General features: G+C 40.3%; 1 protein-coding gene across 15 annotated transcripts in view; it reads right to left on the reverse strand.

The window, feature by feature from the left end:
- LOC310900994 (uncharacterized protein) overlaps positions 1–11956 on the reverse strand; it is a 382517-nt gene extending 370561 nt beyond the window's left edge. For 4 of the 15 annotated variants that reach the window (XR_014585516.1, XM_083839826.1, XM_083839825.1 and 1 more), the window contains exon 1: positions 4327–11941. The gene's annotated coding sequence lies outside the window, so the exon portion shown is untranslated. Of the gene's footprint in view, positions 1–2428 lie in introns of all 15 variants that reach the window. The other 11 variants (XM_083839823.1, XM_083839821.1, XM_083839820.1 and 8 more) reach the window with 8 other exon arrangements.
- Between the last annotated feature and the right edge of the window lie 4516 nt (positions 11957–16472).

Genomic DNA, 16472 nt, shown 5'->3' on the forward strand with positions numbered 1-16472 from the left:
AGTCTGGGATTTCTGTTTCTTTCTGGAACAAGAAAAGCTACACACCTGAGAAAAAGGCTTTCTTCTGGTATCAAATGTTGAGTGCTGTTCCTTAAATAATGGAAAAATGCATAGTTTTCTAACAAAACAACAACAAAAAAAGTTAAATACATTTCTGTTAGCACAGAAAAACATCAATTCCCTCTCTCAATCCTATTCTGGAAAATATTTATCCTAAAATGTTATGTCCAGGGTGGTGATTTTTTGGCTGAGTAAAATTTAGTTAAATTAAACCTGCATGAATACAGAGTCTCAGAACCATTCTGCTGCAGTGACCTTGCAAGGGCCTCTTCCAACCCCTCTTCCAAGCAATGCAGCCCGACCAGTTACAGTCCCTGAAGGACATCTATCCAGCTTAACTTCAACACCTGCAGTAACAGAGACCTCCTGTGACCCTACCATCTTCCTAAGCCATTTATGCAAGTGGTTCACTAGCCTTGGAGTGAACTGAAATCAGAATTGCAGCTTAAAACTATTACTACTTGTGTCATGGGCATGGAAAATGCATTTTTTGCCTTCCTCTTGCAGCAGGCATATACGTACCAGAAGATCAAACAGTGATATATTGTGGTTTTTTTTCCTCACAGCCTATGTTTCTTTAGGCTGTTGATTATTCCCATTGCTCTCCACTTCAACTAGAAACACAAATTTCTCTGGAAAAATACTATTTGTAATCAGTAGATGGAATGACCACATCTGCAAATTGAAGAAAGAGAACAATTCTCAATAAATAAATAAATAAATAAAGTTGCTTCTTGGACTGCAAGTTAAAGGGGCAGGAATTGTTTCCACTATGAATAGGTATTGCAATACATTAAAAACCTCTCTGGAGTTGTTTCTTGAACTATTCTATAAAATCATTCATCTGAAGCAGTGAGACATGAGGACTCTTAAAAGAAACAAACCTGTGAAATACTTGTCTTAGAGCCAAATTACAGGACAAACAGTACCCACAGTTTAGACAGATTATAGAAGATATATCTGCAAGAAGAAACAACCCCCTAAGCACATGATGTCTGCATGGTCCAATGTGTGGGCTCATCATTCCGGAAATAAAGGAGCCCACTGTCTGACCCCAAAGTGGCACAGGCTTGGCATACAGGTCTCCCTGAAGATACATTTAGATCCTTGTAAGTCTGTCACCACCTCCTCTGTTCATAACCTTTCTTCAGAAGGCACTGCCTGGCTCAGAGCACAGAGACGAGATGAGTGAAACCAGCTATACATTTTGCCCTGCATACTAACACAGCTTCTGCAAGGAAAGCATTGCACGCACTGTAACTATCAAAAACAGACATCTCCAGACACCTCTTGTGGTATGCAATGTCTGTCCTACAAGCTTGTTTATATTTGCAAAGATCCAGAGGATTCAGGGGAATCCTGTGTTTTCTCCCCAGTGCTTTACTCCTCTCTTTATATTTAGCAATAATAATTCACTGTGAGCATGTACAAGCACACACATTAGAAAAGCTCTCCATGTTAATCCCTGAAGAGAAGTTAATTTTTAGTTGATATTCTCAACTGAATTACATTCTTTATTCCTAGTAAGTTACTAATCATCTGCCAATGTACTTCTTTATCACTCTTCCAATTCCTTCATACTGCCCCAACACAATTCTAAACAGACTGTCTGATACCAGAAGCCAAGGAAAGACAAAGATTGAACCTCCAAAATAAACTAGGAAAATGCATTGCATTGCTGCATAGCACATTTTGCAAAAAGCACTGGAAGTGATTTCAAACACAAGGAAACAAAAAAATAAAAATCCAAAATCACAGGAGTGAAATGCATATATCCATTGCCATGAGATATATAAGACATGCCAAAAATGAAATGCAAAATTACATTCACGAGTAGCCATACACAACAGCTCTGACCATTTCTTTGTTACTGAATTAGATAATGATCAGACCAGGAAAAATATCAGGTGACAGATGTCGGGGACACTGCAATGTTTAAATCCATTTGTTTCATACCTCATGGACTTGTCTGAATCCAGTCAGTTATTATCTCACAAATAGAAGGCAACTGTTAAAGGCTGAAGGATAATATTCAGCTAATTCACAACCCACTCAATAGGTGAAAATATCAGCAGGAAGAAAAATGCACCTTGGCTATTAAAATTATTTTCTGTTTTTAATAGAACTGGAAATATACTGAAGGTACAATACACATAAGCTGTATAGCAAGTTAACACATCCGTCAAGTTGTTATGGAAACGTTGTCATTTTCATTTGGGTGGAAGCTCTTAGAAAATTGAAGGGAGCACTTACAGAAAGCAACAGTCATATCATTACATCTCAAGAGCTGAATCAAGTATGAGCCCCGCAAAACAACCTGCTGATACCAAAGGACCTTCACTTGTAAAAGACTGGTAAAGTGACTTACTGTTGTCTGGAGTTCCCCAAGTACAAGAAGTCCTGATGCCCACCACTAACAAAGTAAAATGTGATGGTTCAAGGATGGTTGGGCTAAGAAAAGATCTGGAAGAGGGAGATTAATTTAGGTTAAGTCCTAAGGCAAATAGAGTTACTGCTTGATTAATAAAAGAGTGTCTCAGGCCCTGAACTAAAGCCAGGCTGCCACATGCTCATTTTGTGAAGGAGAACTGAGTGAGATAACAGCCCCAGGTGGCTGGAGAGTTCCGTGAGGAGTAAGACACTAGGACAGACTGACCCGCAGGGCTCACTAGAAAGGGACCTACAGAGTCAGCTCGGTTTTGATGGTCAGCAGAATGGTGAGTAGGACATGATGTTTCTCTTCACACGGATTAGGCCAATAAAGGTTAGTACCAAGTGCTGTTTTGACAGAGGTAGAGATAACAAGTGAGGATTTGACATTTCTGAGTATGGAGTCAGGCAGAGAAGCCTCCTTTGGTAGAACCAGTGGGAATTTCAGGCAGAGAGAGCTAAACATCTCACAAGCCCATCAGGCAAATATTTGAAAGAATAATGACAAAATAAATGTGGCATTTTACAGCCTCAGCTAATGAGCAGGCTTCAGCACCTACAGCTCTAAAATAATTGAAAAGCAGAGCATTACTTAACCTATTTCTCATCAGTGTAGGTGTTTCACCCTCAAGGCTCACTTCAGTCTCCTTCACTGACTTATTTCACCAATGATCTGCTAAGGGTATTTCCCCCTTTGCCAGGGCTCTGAATTCTGCCTTTTATAAAAGCACAACTATTAACTGGGATTTGCTTCTGTTCTTTGTTTTGTTGGGTAAACAGTAGGTCCCAGTGCCTTTTCCCTCTCTCTACTGTAGTGGTATTAGAAATATGCACTATTTTTAGAAGGCCTATCAAAAGCGAAAGCTATTTCAAATAGTCCTCTTTAGGAAAAAGAAAGAGAGAGAGAGAGAGAGAGAGAGAGAGAGATGTAGGATAGGCAAGTTAAAGTAGAAGAAAGAAAAATGCATCAGTCTGATACAATACAAGTGCTACAGCTTCACGTGGTCTGATTTGGAGGTGCTGTTCACCCCACAATTCTTCCTCTAGTCAACTTGAGTTGTGAGTAATCAACTTATCTTTCTGATTAGTCCTACTAATAGCACAGGGATCGAATGTTACCTAATTTTCCAAATTGCTCAAGGTTTCCTCGTGACACTGATAATCACACAGCAGGCCAGCAGCTGCTGGCCACTCCATTCATGTAAAAGGGGGGTCAACAACAGTTTTTAAGAAAGTATCTTGGAAGTCAACATCCTGAAAATGAAGGACTCTTCATTAGAGGACCTTTCCAATTAGGAGGAGCCCTGCTCATCACTTCCTTAACACTCCAAGGAAGTCTGCAGCCGAACCAGCTAACCTAATCTTAACATTTGCCCACATTGGCAGAGGTGGAAAGAAACTGAGGGAAAAAAAATCTTTTTTCTCTCTCCATAAAAATCTTTTGGATTGCTTTTGCCCTTAGATAAAGATAGAAAAAATAGGAGAAATCTGAGTCTGCAGGTCACCCTTGCAGTCCTGACTAAATAATAGACACAATGGTGTCAGTGACCCTCTTATAAGATGGTCCCCCGCTGACCTGCTCAGAGCAAATTGGGCCTGCATACAACTGGTCCCGCTGACATCTTTACAGCTGTAAGCCCATTACGAAGGCTGAAAGGTTTCAGATGAAGGAAGAACGGAATACATGCTTTCTGGGATTTATGTCTACAGCATGAGCGGGGGGTGGTGGTTTAAAGAATCCTATGGTAAACAGAACAGAAGTCAGATACTAATCCTCTTTTATTTCTTGTCTCTGTAGCAGGAGTAGAAGGCTCTGCAGGCAGCAGAAGTGCTTACCTGAGAGAGGCAGGCAATGAGGCTGAGAGCCCTCGGCTGTATTCATGCTTCCCAGGCAGGGAGCCGGGACGCTGGTGCGGGAGAGTCAAGGCAGAGTCTGACAGGCCTACAGCTCTGGAGTGGAAAGACCTAGTGCTGTTCTGCAGAAACCTCCCCTGCTGCTGTGGCCACAGCTGCTATGGCAACAGGATAAGAGGGCTGCTCCGGGGGAGTTTTTCTTTCCCTACGCTCATTCACCTGCCCCACGAGGAGCAGGCGAGATTGTTTCATGCTGAAATGGGTGAGCTGTTGCTGTGCTTCAGAAGGATCACTCTGTAGCTTCAGCTGGTACATGTGCTATGCAGAAGAGTCACAGTTTGCTGAAATAGCCAGCTCAGTGGATTGCAGTATCCTGGGTTTCTCTTGGAGTTTTCCTGTCCAAGTTGTGGCCAGCAGGCGGCCTGCACTGCGTTGTAAACACTGCAGTAATGGTTTGGGAGGGCTTGGGGGGTTCATTAACACAGCGGCCCAAAAATCCAGATGCTTTCACTGAACAAAGCACACGCCAAAAAACATTCTGCCCCAAAGAATTTGTTCATATAGAAGGCAAGACAAAGACTAGAAGCAGGAAATACAGTCATATCTGAAGAAATGAGGCAAAAGGGACTTAAAAACTGGACCGCTGTCATGCAGGAAGTCCATGGCCAAGACCAGCCGCTTTGAGACTTGTCACTGTAAGAGCAAAAACACAGGATCACAAATGTGCTAACCCCAGCACCTGACATAAACTTTCAGCTTGATTTTGAGCCTTTCATTTCACTTCACTTTGACTGCTAAAAGTAATAATGATTATCCCAACAGGATGAGAGTATTTCTTTGCTGTTCTGAGGTACTGTGACAATTAACGTGGGTATAACTTTTTAGGAAGCTGTAGAAATGGAAGACACTGTAGAAGTTCAAAGCAATATTATTATATGGCTCAGCAAATGATACAATATGCTGACAGAAATTATGCAGTATAGTGCTTAATAAACTTACAGCCAGCATAATAAAAATTCTGTCAGTAATAAACTCCTTTCCCAGTTGACTGCAGACCTGTGTTGCCAAAAACTATCTCCCCCTTGCAGATCCTATAACATTGCATCTTCATACTCAGTAAAACAGTACCCCTATGACATTGTCAGTCATTTTATTTATTATCTACAGTAATAAAAAATACAAATAATTCACCTAAGAATTCTTGTGCTTAGTGTTAAATTGATGTATTAAAAGAGTAATAAGAATTTATCCACACTCGGGTGAATGTATTTGCATCTAAGTGAGCAAAGCCACCAAGCTGTGGACCTACCTAAATCTAATATCTTAGATGTAACTGCTAATTCCCTGCCCTAGATATTACTTACAACGTTATGTATTATTATAGAATCATCCAGGCAATCTGTTCTTCTGTGCCTATCTGGCCTCCAAAGCAACCAACACCTGCCTAGAAGCATTAAAAATAACGCAAAAGGGCAATAAAGCATTACTGGATATGTATTTATTTCTAGCATGATGCTAATTTTTCCTATTACTTTGACAAGTCGACACAAATGATGTAGTTGTGCTCCCAAGTGATTATGAAAAATAAACATGCCACTACAAATGCCAATGCCCAGTAATGTCCATGCAACCATTTTGAAAGGCCTTTGATGCACCTCTTGTTAGGCATAAATGATTTGGTCATTGATTATCTGATCAAGAGTAACATCTTGTCCACTCAGCTGTCAATACATTCCAGAAGGAGAACAACAGCCAGAGAATAATTTGTAAATAACGAAAGCTGTTCACGTAAACAGATCGATGAACAAATGCATAGAGAAAATAGGGCCTATTGACAGATTAGTCATGAAGAGTAGCAATTAGAATTCATTAAATAAGTATTTTCAGTTTACCAGCTTTAACCATCACACCACAACAGATGCTGGATTTCAGAAGACAGGCCTCAGTAGTCTAAGCACAATGTTTTTGAAGTATTTGAGTGCCTATGAACAACCAGTTTGAGTCCAGGCATTAGCACAACTATTTTTGCCTTTATGGAGGATAGGCTGCATTTCAGGGATTTTACTGAATGCAGATAAGACTTAGAAAGCCGTCTTCCTTGCCTGGATACTAACAATCATGTATTAGCTTCTGATTAAAGGAAAAGAATTAGTCAACAATGTCCTTCACCAGACTTCTGAAGTCCTCTGCACAAACGTGCTATGCATGATTCATATCTTTCTTTTCATTGCAAAGCTGTGGAGAGTGGCTTTTTATTTTAAATATACCACATATCTCTGTTTCTTCACAGTCCTTGTGACATTTTAATCTGAAAGTTTAGTGCAGACCATGAAAACAGACATGCGAGCTGTAGGATCTGTCTTTACATTCCATTTACCACACTATACCGTAACTAAAGTCACTAACACAGAGAAACTGCCTTTCTTATGTGGATTGAAAGACAACCTATAAACCAAATTCAGTTGAAATCTAAAATACAGCCCACAGTCAAAACAAAGGGCACACTCAAGTTATGAGGATCAGGACAAGGGGGCAGGGTGAGAGTGGAGCCCCTTGCCCCCTCCCTGACACCAGGGTGGAGTTCTCCAGTCTCTACAAATAACTTTTATTTCAAAGACTGTTGTGGCTGCATGTCTTCCAGAGAGATCGCAGCAGGGCATGACAATAGGGTGCTTGTCACATCCAAGGGTGGGACATCCAGATTAAAAAGAGAGAGGCTGTCTGCACCAATTCATTGAAGCACAGTGGGGTAGATGGTGCTGACCGTACTCTTAACTACACAAAGCTGAGTGACAAAATATGCCTGGTCAAACAGTATCAGAAGGAGTAGAATTCATTACAGGACACCAACTGTGAGACTAGAAAGGCGCTATCACCAATGTTACAGTCATAAATCTTTACCTGAATCCTGCCATAAGGTATTGATGCTTAAGTACCAACCTGATGAGATTCTGTTCTGTGCATACGTTATGAGAGAGCACTCACAACCTGCAATTGATTCAGAGAAAAATGACTGTGTGAAATACACATAGTCTAAATTCAGCCTGGATCCTTCTTGCAATAAACATTTGCTTACGGATCCTTTAAAAAAAAAAAAAAAAAAAAAAGAAAAAGAAAAAAAAAGCTGAGCAAATCATTTGGCAAAGGAAATGGCTAGGAGGGAAGTACTTTTTCAACACACTGATGTCTCAAAAACAATACAAATTTATAGTACTGTGGGAATGTTGAAATTCTTTTGATATATTTACAGTGCTGATACCTTGTGTTATATCTTCTAAGGATGTGATGACCAAATGCCACAAGGCCTCCCCAGAAATGTAGCATAGACCTAATAAACACATAAATAAACCAACATTTCTTTGGCATTTATTGACTTCCTAGAGGCTCATGGAATATGAAAAACAGGCCTCTGGAATTTGAAGCGGTGCTGTCTAATGTAGTAGAAAGGCAAAAATCAGGACTTTGTGTGCTCATAGTCTGAAACACAGAGAATACAAGAAGCTGAAATTGTAAGGAGAAGAAACAGGTACTGAGCCAGATCAGAGATGACATATGTATCAATCTTTTATCTACAAAACTCGTCAGTTAAATCTAACCTGTCAGACTGAGCTATAATCAGTGTTTAACGTTGGTAGTCCATAAAGGAATCTAGAATTTAGCACTCAGCACAGTTCAAGATGACTTCTCGTGTCACAGTGCCTTTGCTGAGATTTCACCTTTGTCCTCTGTATGGGGATATGGATAGTACTAGAATAATTCAGTGCAGAAACAGGAAAAAGAATTTTACCTCTCCCAACATACCTACTTTCTTTTCTTCATTTACACCCACCAAACTGGCAGTGGCAAATGGCAAATGAATTTTATCATTATTCAGATGTTTACTCTTTCTACAAGATGCTTTGAAATGTGGTCTATGAAGATAATCAGTTTGGACAGGAAGAAACATATGGATGAGGATTACATGAAGCAGGAATAGTGTAATTGTTAATATGTGGTCAAATGCTGTGAACACCATAAAATCTGTGCTGTTAGGTTCAAATGTATTGTGGCTGTAAGGAACACACTGAACTGCAAAACTATAAATGCAAATACTTTATATGTTTGTGTATATAAAGGAAAGAAGCAGAATGTAGAGACAATAGAATAGCTCAAACTCCAATTCAGCTATCATGTTTGCAGAGCTTGATTTACAGTTTTTAATAGTGTGTCTTCTCTTTGCTGGAGCTGTCTTAAGCATCATTAAATTACTAAAATTTGTTGCAAGCTAAGAACATACATATGTTTTTACAATGGCTCAGCTCACATAGCATAACTCATCTGACAGCTATTGTAAACCACCATAAGATGAGTCTGAATCAAGTGAACCCTCATGTATCACACATACACAAAATAGCAAATAACTTCAACATCAGAGAAAAACAGACTACCAGCTTCATTTTCAGGACTAAATCAGAGAGAACAAGGGTCTGAATCTTTTTCATTTTTTCAAATCCAGAACCATCGACCTGGCTGCCAGACTGTGTGTTGTTCTGCATTCTGAACTCTTCTGTCCTTTACCTGAAAAATCCTGATAAGCTCTGGAATGATAATATATATTTTTAAAATCATCTGTAGGAAGGTCTGTGAAATATGCATAGAAAGCACTGAAGTCAAGCCTTGAAGTTATCTGTTTTGCTGCTTTTGGTTGAACCCAAGACAGGGAAACTTGCCAGATGAAGTAGATTCAAGAAGGGACAATACTGGAAAAGACTCTTCTTCTGAAGGTCTTATGTTCATCAAGCAACAAATCCAGGAAAGGTATTAGACCTCTTATCTCTCTTTTGCACATTTTTTGTGAACATAATAGATCTAGTGTTGCCTTCCAGTCTGCATTCCCCTAGAGTTAAAATCCTGATCTGTGTATAATCATTAGAAGCTAAAAGAAAGAAGTGAGCAAAGCTACAATTTTGCTGCAGATGATAAATTCTTTTTCTTCATAACCATGAAGAAAAGTGTCACCACCTTGCTCTCCTTTCCTCTCCCATTCCAGCCAGATGCACAGGTGACAGATACCTTGTGCTGTGGTCAAGAGGATGCTACAGCAATGAGATGGCTTTGAAAGTTGCCAAACTGGTGGGTTTTTCTCTGCTGTTTTAAAAGTAATTTTGAACAGATCACAAGGAAAACATCATTATTCCTTTGCTATACCACCAGGTGTTTGTGCCATCATTTTTAAGTGCCATTATTTGTATGTGAAAAGCTGATTTTGATTTCCTCAGCTGTCTCATTTTTTCCAGAAAACTGTCTGCCTTGAGAGAATCTAGGAAGAAATCAAAACCATGTTGTCGTTGTTCTCTCCAAGTGAAATTTTTCCTCAGAATTTTCCAAGATTAATTTGTTTCCCACACCAAAGAATGATCTTTTGGCACAGGATGGGATTCCATTTTTCCAAGACAGTTACAAAAAAGCTGAACAAATGAAATATGAAGAAGATGCCGTATCATTGCATTTATCCAAATAAAGTTATGTATTTAGCCATACTCTGCACAACAGATAAATGCCTCTTACATCTTGGCCACTACTCCTTGACTGTAATAAAAGCAAGTCCAGAGTTAGGCTCAAACCATTTTTGCATGCATAGCGACTGATCTTTCATTTCTCAGTTGTTGGATTGCCATTTCCTAACTACAATCCAAGTTTTAATATTCTAGTTCTCCAGGGTAAACTCCATTACATGATGCTGACTTTCTATCTTGCAAACTATTATTTTAAAGGGCAGGAGGAATGTGTGTGTAATTTTAAAGGGCAATTTTTAAGGGTATGAAATTCTTGCATTTCTTGTCAGAATGATAACCATACTTTTTCATGTGTGGCAGCATTTTTATGAATGGATTGCAAGAATAGAAAAATGGAGTAATCTCACTGGCATAAGATTTTACAGACAGGAAATCAGATACCAAAAGCTCACATCAGTGGCAAAAGACTACAAATCTTGACTCCAGGACTGGTGTCAAGACTGGATAATTCTTCAGTAATTCACAAACATCCCAATTTCAGTTACATAGGGAGTTCTTATCTCCCATAACAGAACTTTACCAAGGGGCTGACACTTTTTTGTTTGGCCTATGACTCCACAGCAGTATCAGCAGTAGTAAAAGCCAGTAGCAGATTAAGGTGGTAGTATTTTATTCTCTAGGTCTGAAGGTGAAGTTCTACCTCCTAAACTTAATCATCTGAGTAGCCTTCCTGTCTTTTCAAGAAGAGAATAATAAGGACAGACTGCACAAATGAAGCCTTAACCAGAAATACTCACTAATCTGACCTGCTGAAGGGCTAACTACCCAGAGCTCCATCTGAAGGTCACCCAAATTCCCTGCTTTCACTTTCTCTGGGAGTTAGGTCCATTCACTCACTTAAACCTTCTTTTTTTAAATAATGGAAGTTTGCTCCTCAATTAGCTATTCCCAGGCACCCTGCCTTATTCTCTTATTTCTGGACACTGGCACGAGCGCTCCGTTTGATGTGGTATTTTCCACATAAAGCTCTCAGGAGAAGACTGTGCTCTGCCGAGCGTTATGTATGGCTCCCTGAGGCATTGAATTATAGCTCAGTTCTGTTAATAGAACTCCTCGTTATTAACTTTACTGCTCTGTGCTATATATTACACCATGAAGCAGCCCAATCGCCCACCAGCACCGGAGCACTGGGGCCAAACAGGTGGTTTGTCATTAAGAAGGGAAAAACCAGAAACAGCAGAGCTTGCCAGTGACTGGGAAGAGTGGATTTACAACAGCAGATCATCCAGGCTCTTCTCTCTCAGGAGCTAAAAGCTCTGTTTTAAGTAAATTCCCCCACCAAATGATCCAGAAGGAATGTCTCAAAATGATTCAAAACATTGCTAACATGCTTCCAAGCTGCATCCACACAAAACACAGTCAACACTAGCAGCATCCTGTTATTTTACTGGCTGAGACAGGGCCACATAACTCAGCTGCTCCAGAGACACTTGTAAATAACCACTGTCCTCTACAGGCTGTATGATACCTTGGGATGTCTCTTCCACTATCTTGTACATTCTTTACATTTACCTTAGTGCATTTTTTTGGTAAGCACCATGATTTCAAAGTATTGTGAGAGAAAAGGAAAGCCTATCAAGGTTTAATGATCATATTTTGGTCTCTTAACACCTCATGGAAAGGTTGCAAAAGAAGCTAAAATTATACTAAGGAAAGGCAAAATGAAAACCTGAAATCCTTCTGAAGATCACATTCTGTCAGAGCAAACAACAAGGAAAAGAGCCACGACTCAAGACTGCACAGAGCATCTAAGGAGCTATAAAATTAACCAATAACACTCAGAGGAATTTCATCAAGAAAAAAAGACAAGAAATACACAGGCAATATTAAGGTCATAAACCACTAAGCCAAATTTCTGTTGTTCTTCAAAGACAGCTATCTCTTTCATTAGGCAGAGGGGCATGACACTCCCACAGAAAACATTATCTTCCTCCTCCACAGAAACTCATATGAAATGCTGGTCGTAAGAGCCACTTAAGACAAATAAGCACCAAGTTCCCAACCTCTTGTCTTCTGCCTGCCACACAAACAACACATAACCCTTTAGAAAAGCAAACCTCATGGATGACTTACATAAAAGCAGGCCTGAAGAACAGCCCCCACTTCAGTTTTGCATGTCCTCTGGGTATTGCTGTAATCTCCACCAAAATCAGAAACATTTTTCATTTTGCCTTCCAGGGAGCAAGACAAAGTGATACTTTTCCATGTCAGAATCTTGTACCGTGGTTTTAAATTCCACAAACTGCTTCTGTTTCCTGGGCCTCTGTCTGGGTAGGCCTCTCCCGGGGCAATGCAAAGGGCACAGAGAGAAACCCTGAGCCCACAGCCAAGGATTTCCTGAGCAAGGTGTTACCAGTGGACCTGGGCCAACATGGCCCACACTTGGGTTCAGTGTTGAGTGGCCACAAATGTGGCCACAGACATGTGCCTTTGAGGGACAGGGAAGGACATTACCTCAGGAAGTCTCGAGTGAAAGCACATTTCTGGCTATTAACCTAGGCACATAAAGCTTTTGAAAACCTGGCATGAGGGAGTGAATTGCTTTCCCAGTAATCACTGCTCATTTACCTCTCCCGTATTTCTGATTATGCTGTTCTGAGATACTTGGTAATAGCAAAACCCATCCTCCCTTTCTGCATTCACACTGTTGACCCTTTGATTTTATAAGTTTCTTGATCACCCCAAAGTCAGCCAGTTCTAGTTTCCATCCTGCTCTTTGTATCCTCCCTTCACACAAGCTTGCAGGGCCTCTGCATTTCCTTGTCTACAGACTACTTCGAACTAAGAACTGCCTTCTTCAAGGACAATTTCTCAGCCTGTGCAAACGTGCTTCTCTTTTTCCTCTCAAAGTGTTTCTGCAGCTGTCTATTGATTTGATATTTTAAAATTAAAGCAGAAGATATGAGCTCCACACTTCAGGAAACCTCAAATTGACAGGAAATAGCAATCTTACAGCTGTATGCTGTAGAAAGCTCTTTAAATGCCATTCTCATCCATTGGCACATCTTGTCTGTTGTTTAGTGCTCTGATCCCATCTGTGCCCACATGCAGCTTTCCTGTACAGCCCCAGTTGGGTACCTAAAGCTGCACACAACAGTACATGGGTGCAGGTTCCTGGGGATACCCTCCAAAATCAGGGTTTGGCATGTAAAATCCTTTCAGTATATGAGCTATAACAGCTTAATCATGGGAGAAGTGCAAACTCACTGTGCACTAAAAATAACCAATGCAGGTCCTTTCAAAACATGAACACACAAGTTAAAAGATTACTGAGACACACACAAAAGCTATGTTACTGGCAGCAATGGGACATTTGGGGCTTTTTCCTGTTTTAATGATTTTGATCCATACAAACCACTGTAAGGTAATAGATGCTTTACAAAGCATTTGTTTTTTATAGGTTAATCTGCTTAGAGCAGATGCAAAATTATTAAAAGACGAATTAGTATTCCTTGTAAGGGATGCCATGGATTTTGTGCACAGGCCATCCACAGTCTCAACGTTATCTTTCTTCTCGAATAAAGCTGCCTTCGTTCTGCGTTTTCATGGCTCAGAGAGGCTGGCCCTGAACCCAGCAAGACAGCTCTTTTCTTCCTTATACTTACACTGCCATCTAGTGCCTCCGGCACAAAACGCAAGGTACTCTCTCCACGAACTTGTCACAAAAGATAAAAAGTCTAAGGTTCATGTCAAACCTCAATTTTTCATTTGGAAACCAATCTTTGTGATGCCGCTATAGATTTTTCTGAGTACAGATCAGACTTGCTGTAATGAGGTTTCTTTTTTTTCTTTTTTTTTTCTTTTTTTTTTTTCTTGTAGCCTGAAGTATGAGCTCGCTCTTCTGACTGTCTTGGCTGTGTGGTGTTTTCCAATCTTGTCAGCAACACTCAATGAACCAGAATAGCATTGCTGTTTATATGGTTTTGGTTAGGACTCAGAAACTTTTCCACAGGGAATTAGGTCTCAGGAGGAAAAGGAGTAGCTATAGTTAAGCAACAATGTGAACAGTGCTCATTAACTTCAGGAACACATTAAAAATAGCTGAGCACAGATGCATAAAGTAGACTATGCCTTTGGTTTTCCTCATATGATTCTGCTCTTTTGCTGGGTAAGAATTACATTGATTTTCTCCATGAAAAGGGGGAGAGCACTTGAGGACCTATATTTGTGAGGGCATTTTATGGAGCCTGTTTTTTTTTAACAGATAAATTAACACAACTCCTCCTACCTTGTTAAGTCATGATAGGCATGCAGAAACTATGGATGCTTTGCATCAATCTTTGTGTATTTCTATGTTGAATGTAGCCTTTTCCAACCTATCCTACTCGTCTCCATTCTACTGGGTCTACCAGGCCAAACAGTCTGTGAAGCACAGCACGTTGCCATATCCTCTCTGGAAGAATCCTTGCAGGCAGTGCAGCTGTGGGTGCTGTGTCTATGCTTCTGCTCACCAATTCCATCATTTCTGTCTGCTTTTCCCTACTGTGATGCTGTTGGACAAGGAAACCCATGACACCAACATAGTGATGGCATATGGTATCAATGGAATACCCTTCCAAAACTGTGAAAGGACCCATTGTATGATTATTATAGAAGTAGAGCATGATCAGTGTCCCAACCACTGCAGCTCTCTGACATTAATAGTAATAAAGTAGCATCTTCAGTGACAGATTCGAAGGGAAATAAGGAACCATACCCAGTCCCTCACCATCAGTAATGCAGAGCAGACAACAGCCAAGTAGAGGCACATCAGCACAGTGGTTTGCTCTCAGAGAGAGGCCTGCACTGCCACTTTATGGGTTACACTTTCAATAGGAGGAGACACTGAGCTTTTAATCAGTTCATTTCCCTCGTAACACATTTATTCTTTGTAGGACGGCAGTTAACGCAGCAGCTGCATTTCAGTTCTATTAAGCAAGAATGCTTTGTGCCACTATATCCCCCAATTGTACCAATTTTCTACTAAGGAAACTGGGGCATGAAGTGAATGCAGGACACACCATGTTAGCAATAAATACATACACTACATTAGCCAAGACATGCTGATTAGATCCTCAAAGTGCCCATATTCATACTGGGTTGCACAGGCACTTTGAACAGCAGTTGAGTTTGGTATCCTTTGACTGGAATGCTCCAGATTTCCATCCACCACTCTTTCTAAGTGCTAGTAAGTTTAAAAAATATTATTAAAAAATCCGGGACTGTCTGGGACTGTACACAGTGCTCCAGAATCACTTAAAAACAAAACCGTACATTGAAAAATTAATACAGCTTCATAGATAAAATTCATGATATTCTGCTCTCAGAGCACTGCCCCAGCTGAAATAGAGCTAAATAATTCCTTATTTAGGAGATCTCCAGATTGCCAGAACTGTAGGGCATGCAAAAACTATTTCACTGCTGTTTGCACTAGAGGGCACTGGTAATATTTACACAGTACTGAGCTCCTTGCAGGATTAAAGAACTGGGATGTGATGTGGTCCATAATCTTTTGAAACAGGCAGGCATAGGGAGAGAAAGTCATTCCAGTTAGACAATGCAAGGCTGAAACCTCACAGGGAAGAAGATAACCATCATCACATTTATAGTCAGCTCATACTTTAGTGAAATCCAAATCCAAAGCTGTAATCAGGTTTTGATGTAATAAAAGAAAACCAACACCCTTTCTGCATCAGGCTTGGCGGGGAGGGTGTGTGTGAACATTTTGGTCATAAAAAAAAAAAAGGAATGATAAACAGAAACATGGACCAAAAGGAAAGAAAATCCTTCAGACTATTAACACTCTAATACGCAACTGTAGGAGAAAAGCAAAAATCTTGCCTGACTTCTAGGAGGTTGAGAAGCACAAAGATGGAAGAACCAATCATCTACCATTCCCAGCTCACCAGCAACACAATAAATGTTGGGCACATTTTGCAGTATCAACCTTGCTTTTACCATGAATTGGGAAGAAAAGCTAGTCTCCCTCTACCCCTTACGCAGAACAGAAAATGAATGTTTGTTTAAAGTCAATAGCAAAATAACCACCAACAGAAAAGAAATGGGCGATCTCACACCCTTTTGTCTCAGCACTCAAAGGAAGGCCCAAATACGTGCAGTAGGGAGAAATATTATTTGGAGAGCAGATCAACAAGGCCTTCTCAGCGCCCTCCTCCTGAAAGGGACTTGCCCTGCTGTACTGAGTGAATTTCCTATAATGCTGGCAAAACAGTTTTTAGGATAAAATATCAGCTGAGCAGCAAGAAAAACCTAAAGTTGAACCATTAAGTGGCAATCTTGGACTGAATAGGAAATAGGAAGCTTATGCCAAAGACATTGTGCAACCCAACGCAGCTTTATAGATCTCTGTGCGGAGACATTATTGTGCACCTCAGCTCAGCACAAAACCTACCTGATCTCTTGCAGTAAACACTACCATTTATTGCTCCCACTACAAGAGCAATCACATTAGAAGAGAATATGGACATCATTAATAGGATTTGCTGTTTGTCATTGTTGCATACTCTTCCAAATGACTCAAGTAACTCTGTATAACCAAGCTATGAGGCTATATAGCTGCTCCTGAGAGATCTC

Source organism: Anser anser, assembly GCF_964211835.1.
Source record: "Anser anser genome assembly, chromosome: 5".
In the NCBI taxonomy this organism is placed as follows: Eukaryota; Metazoa; Chordata; class Aves; order Anseriformes; family Anatidae; genus Anser; species Anser anser.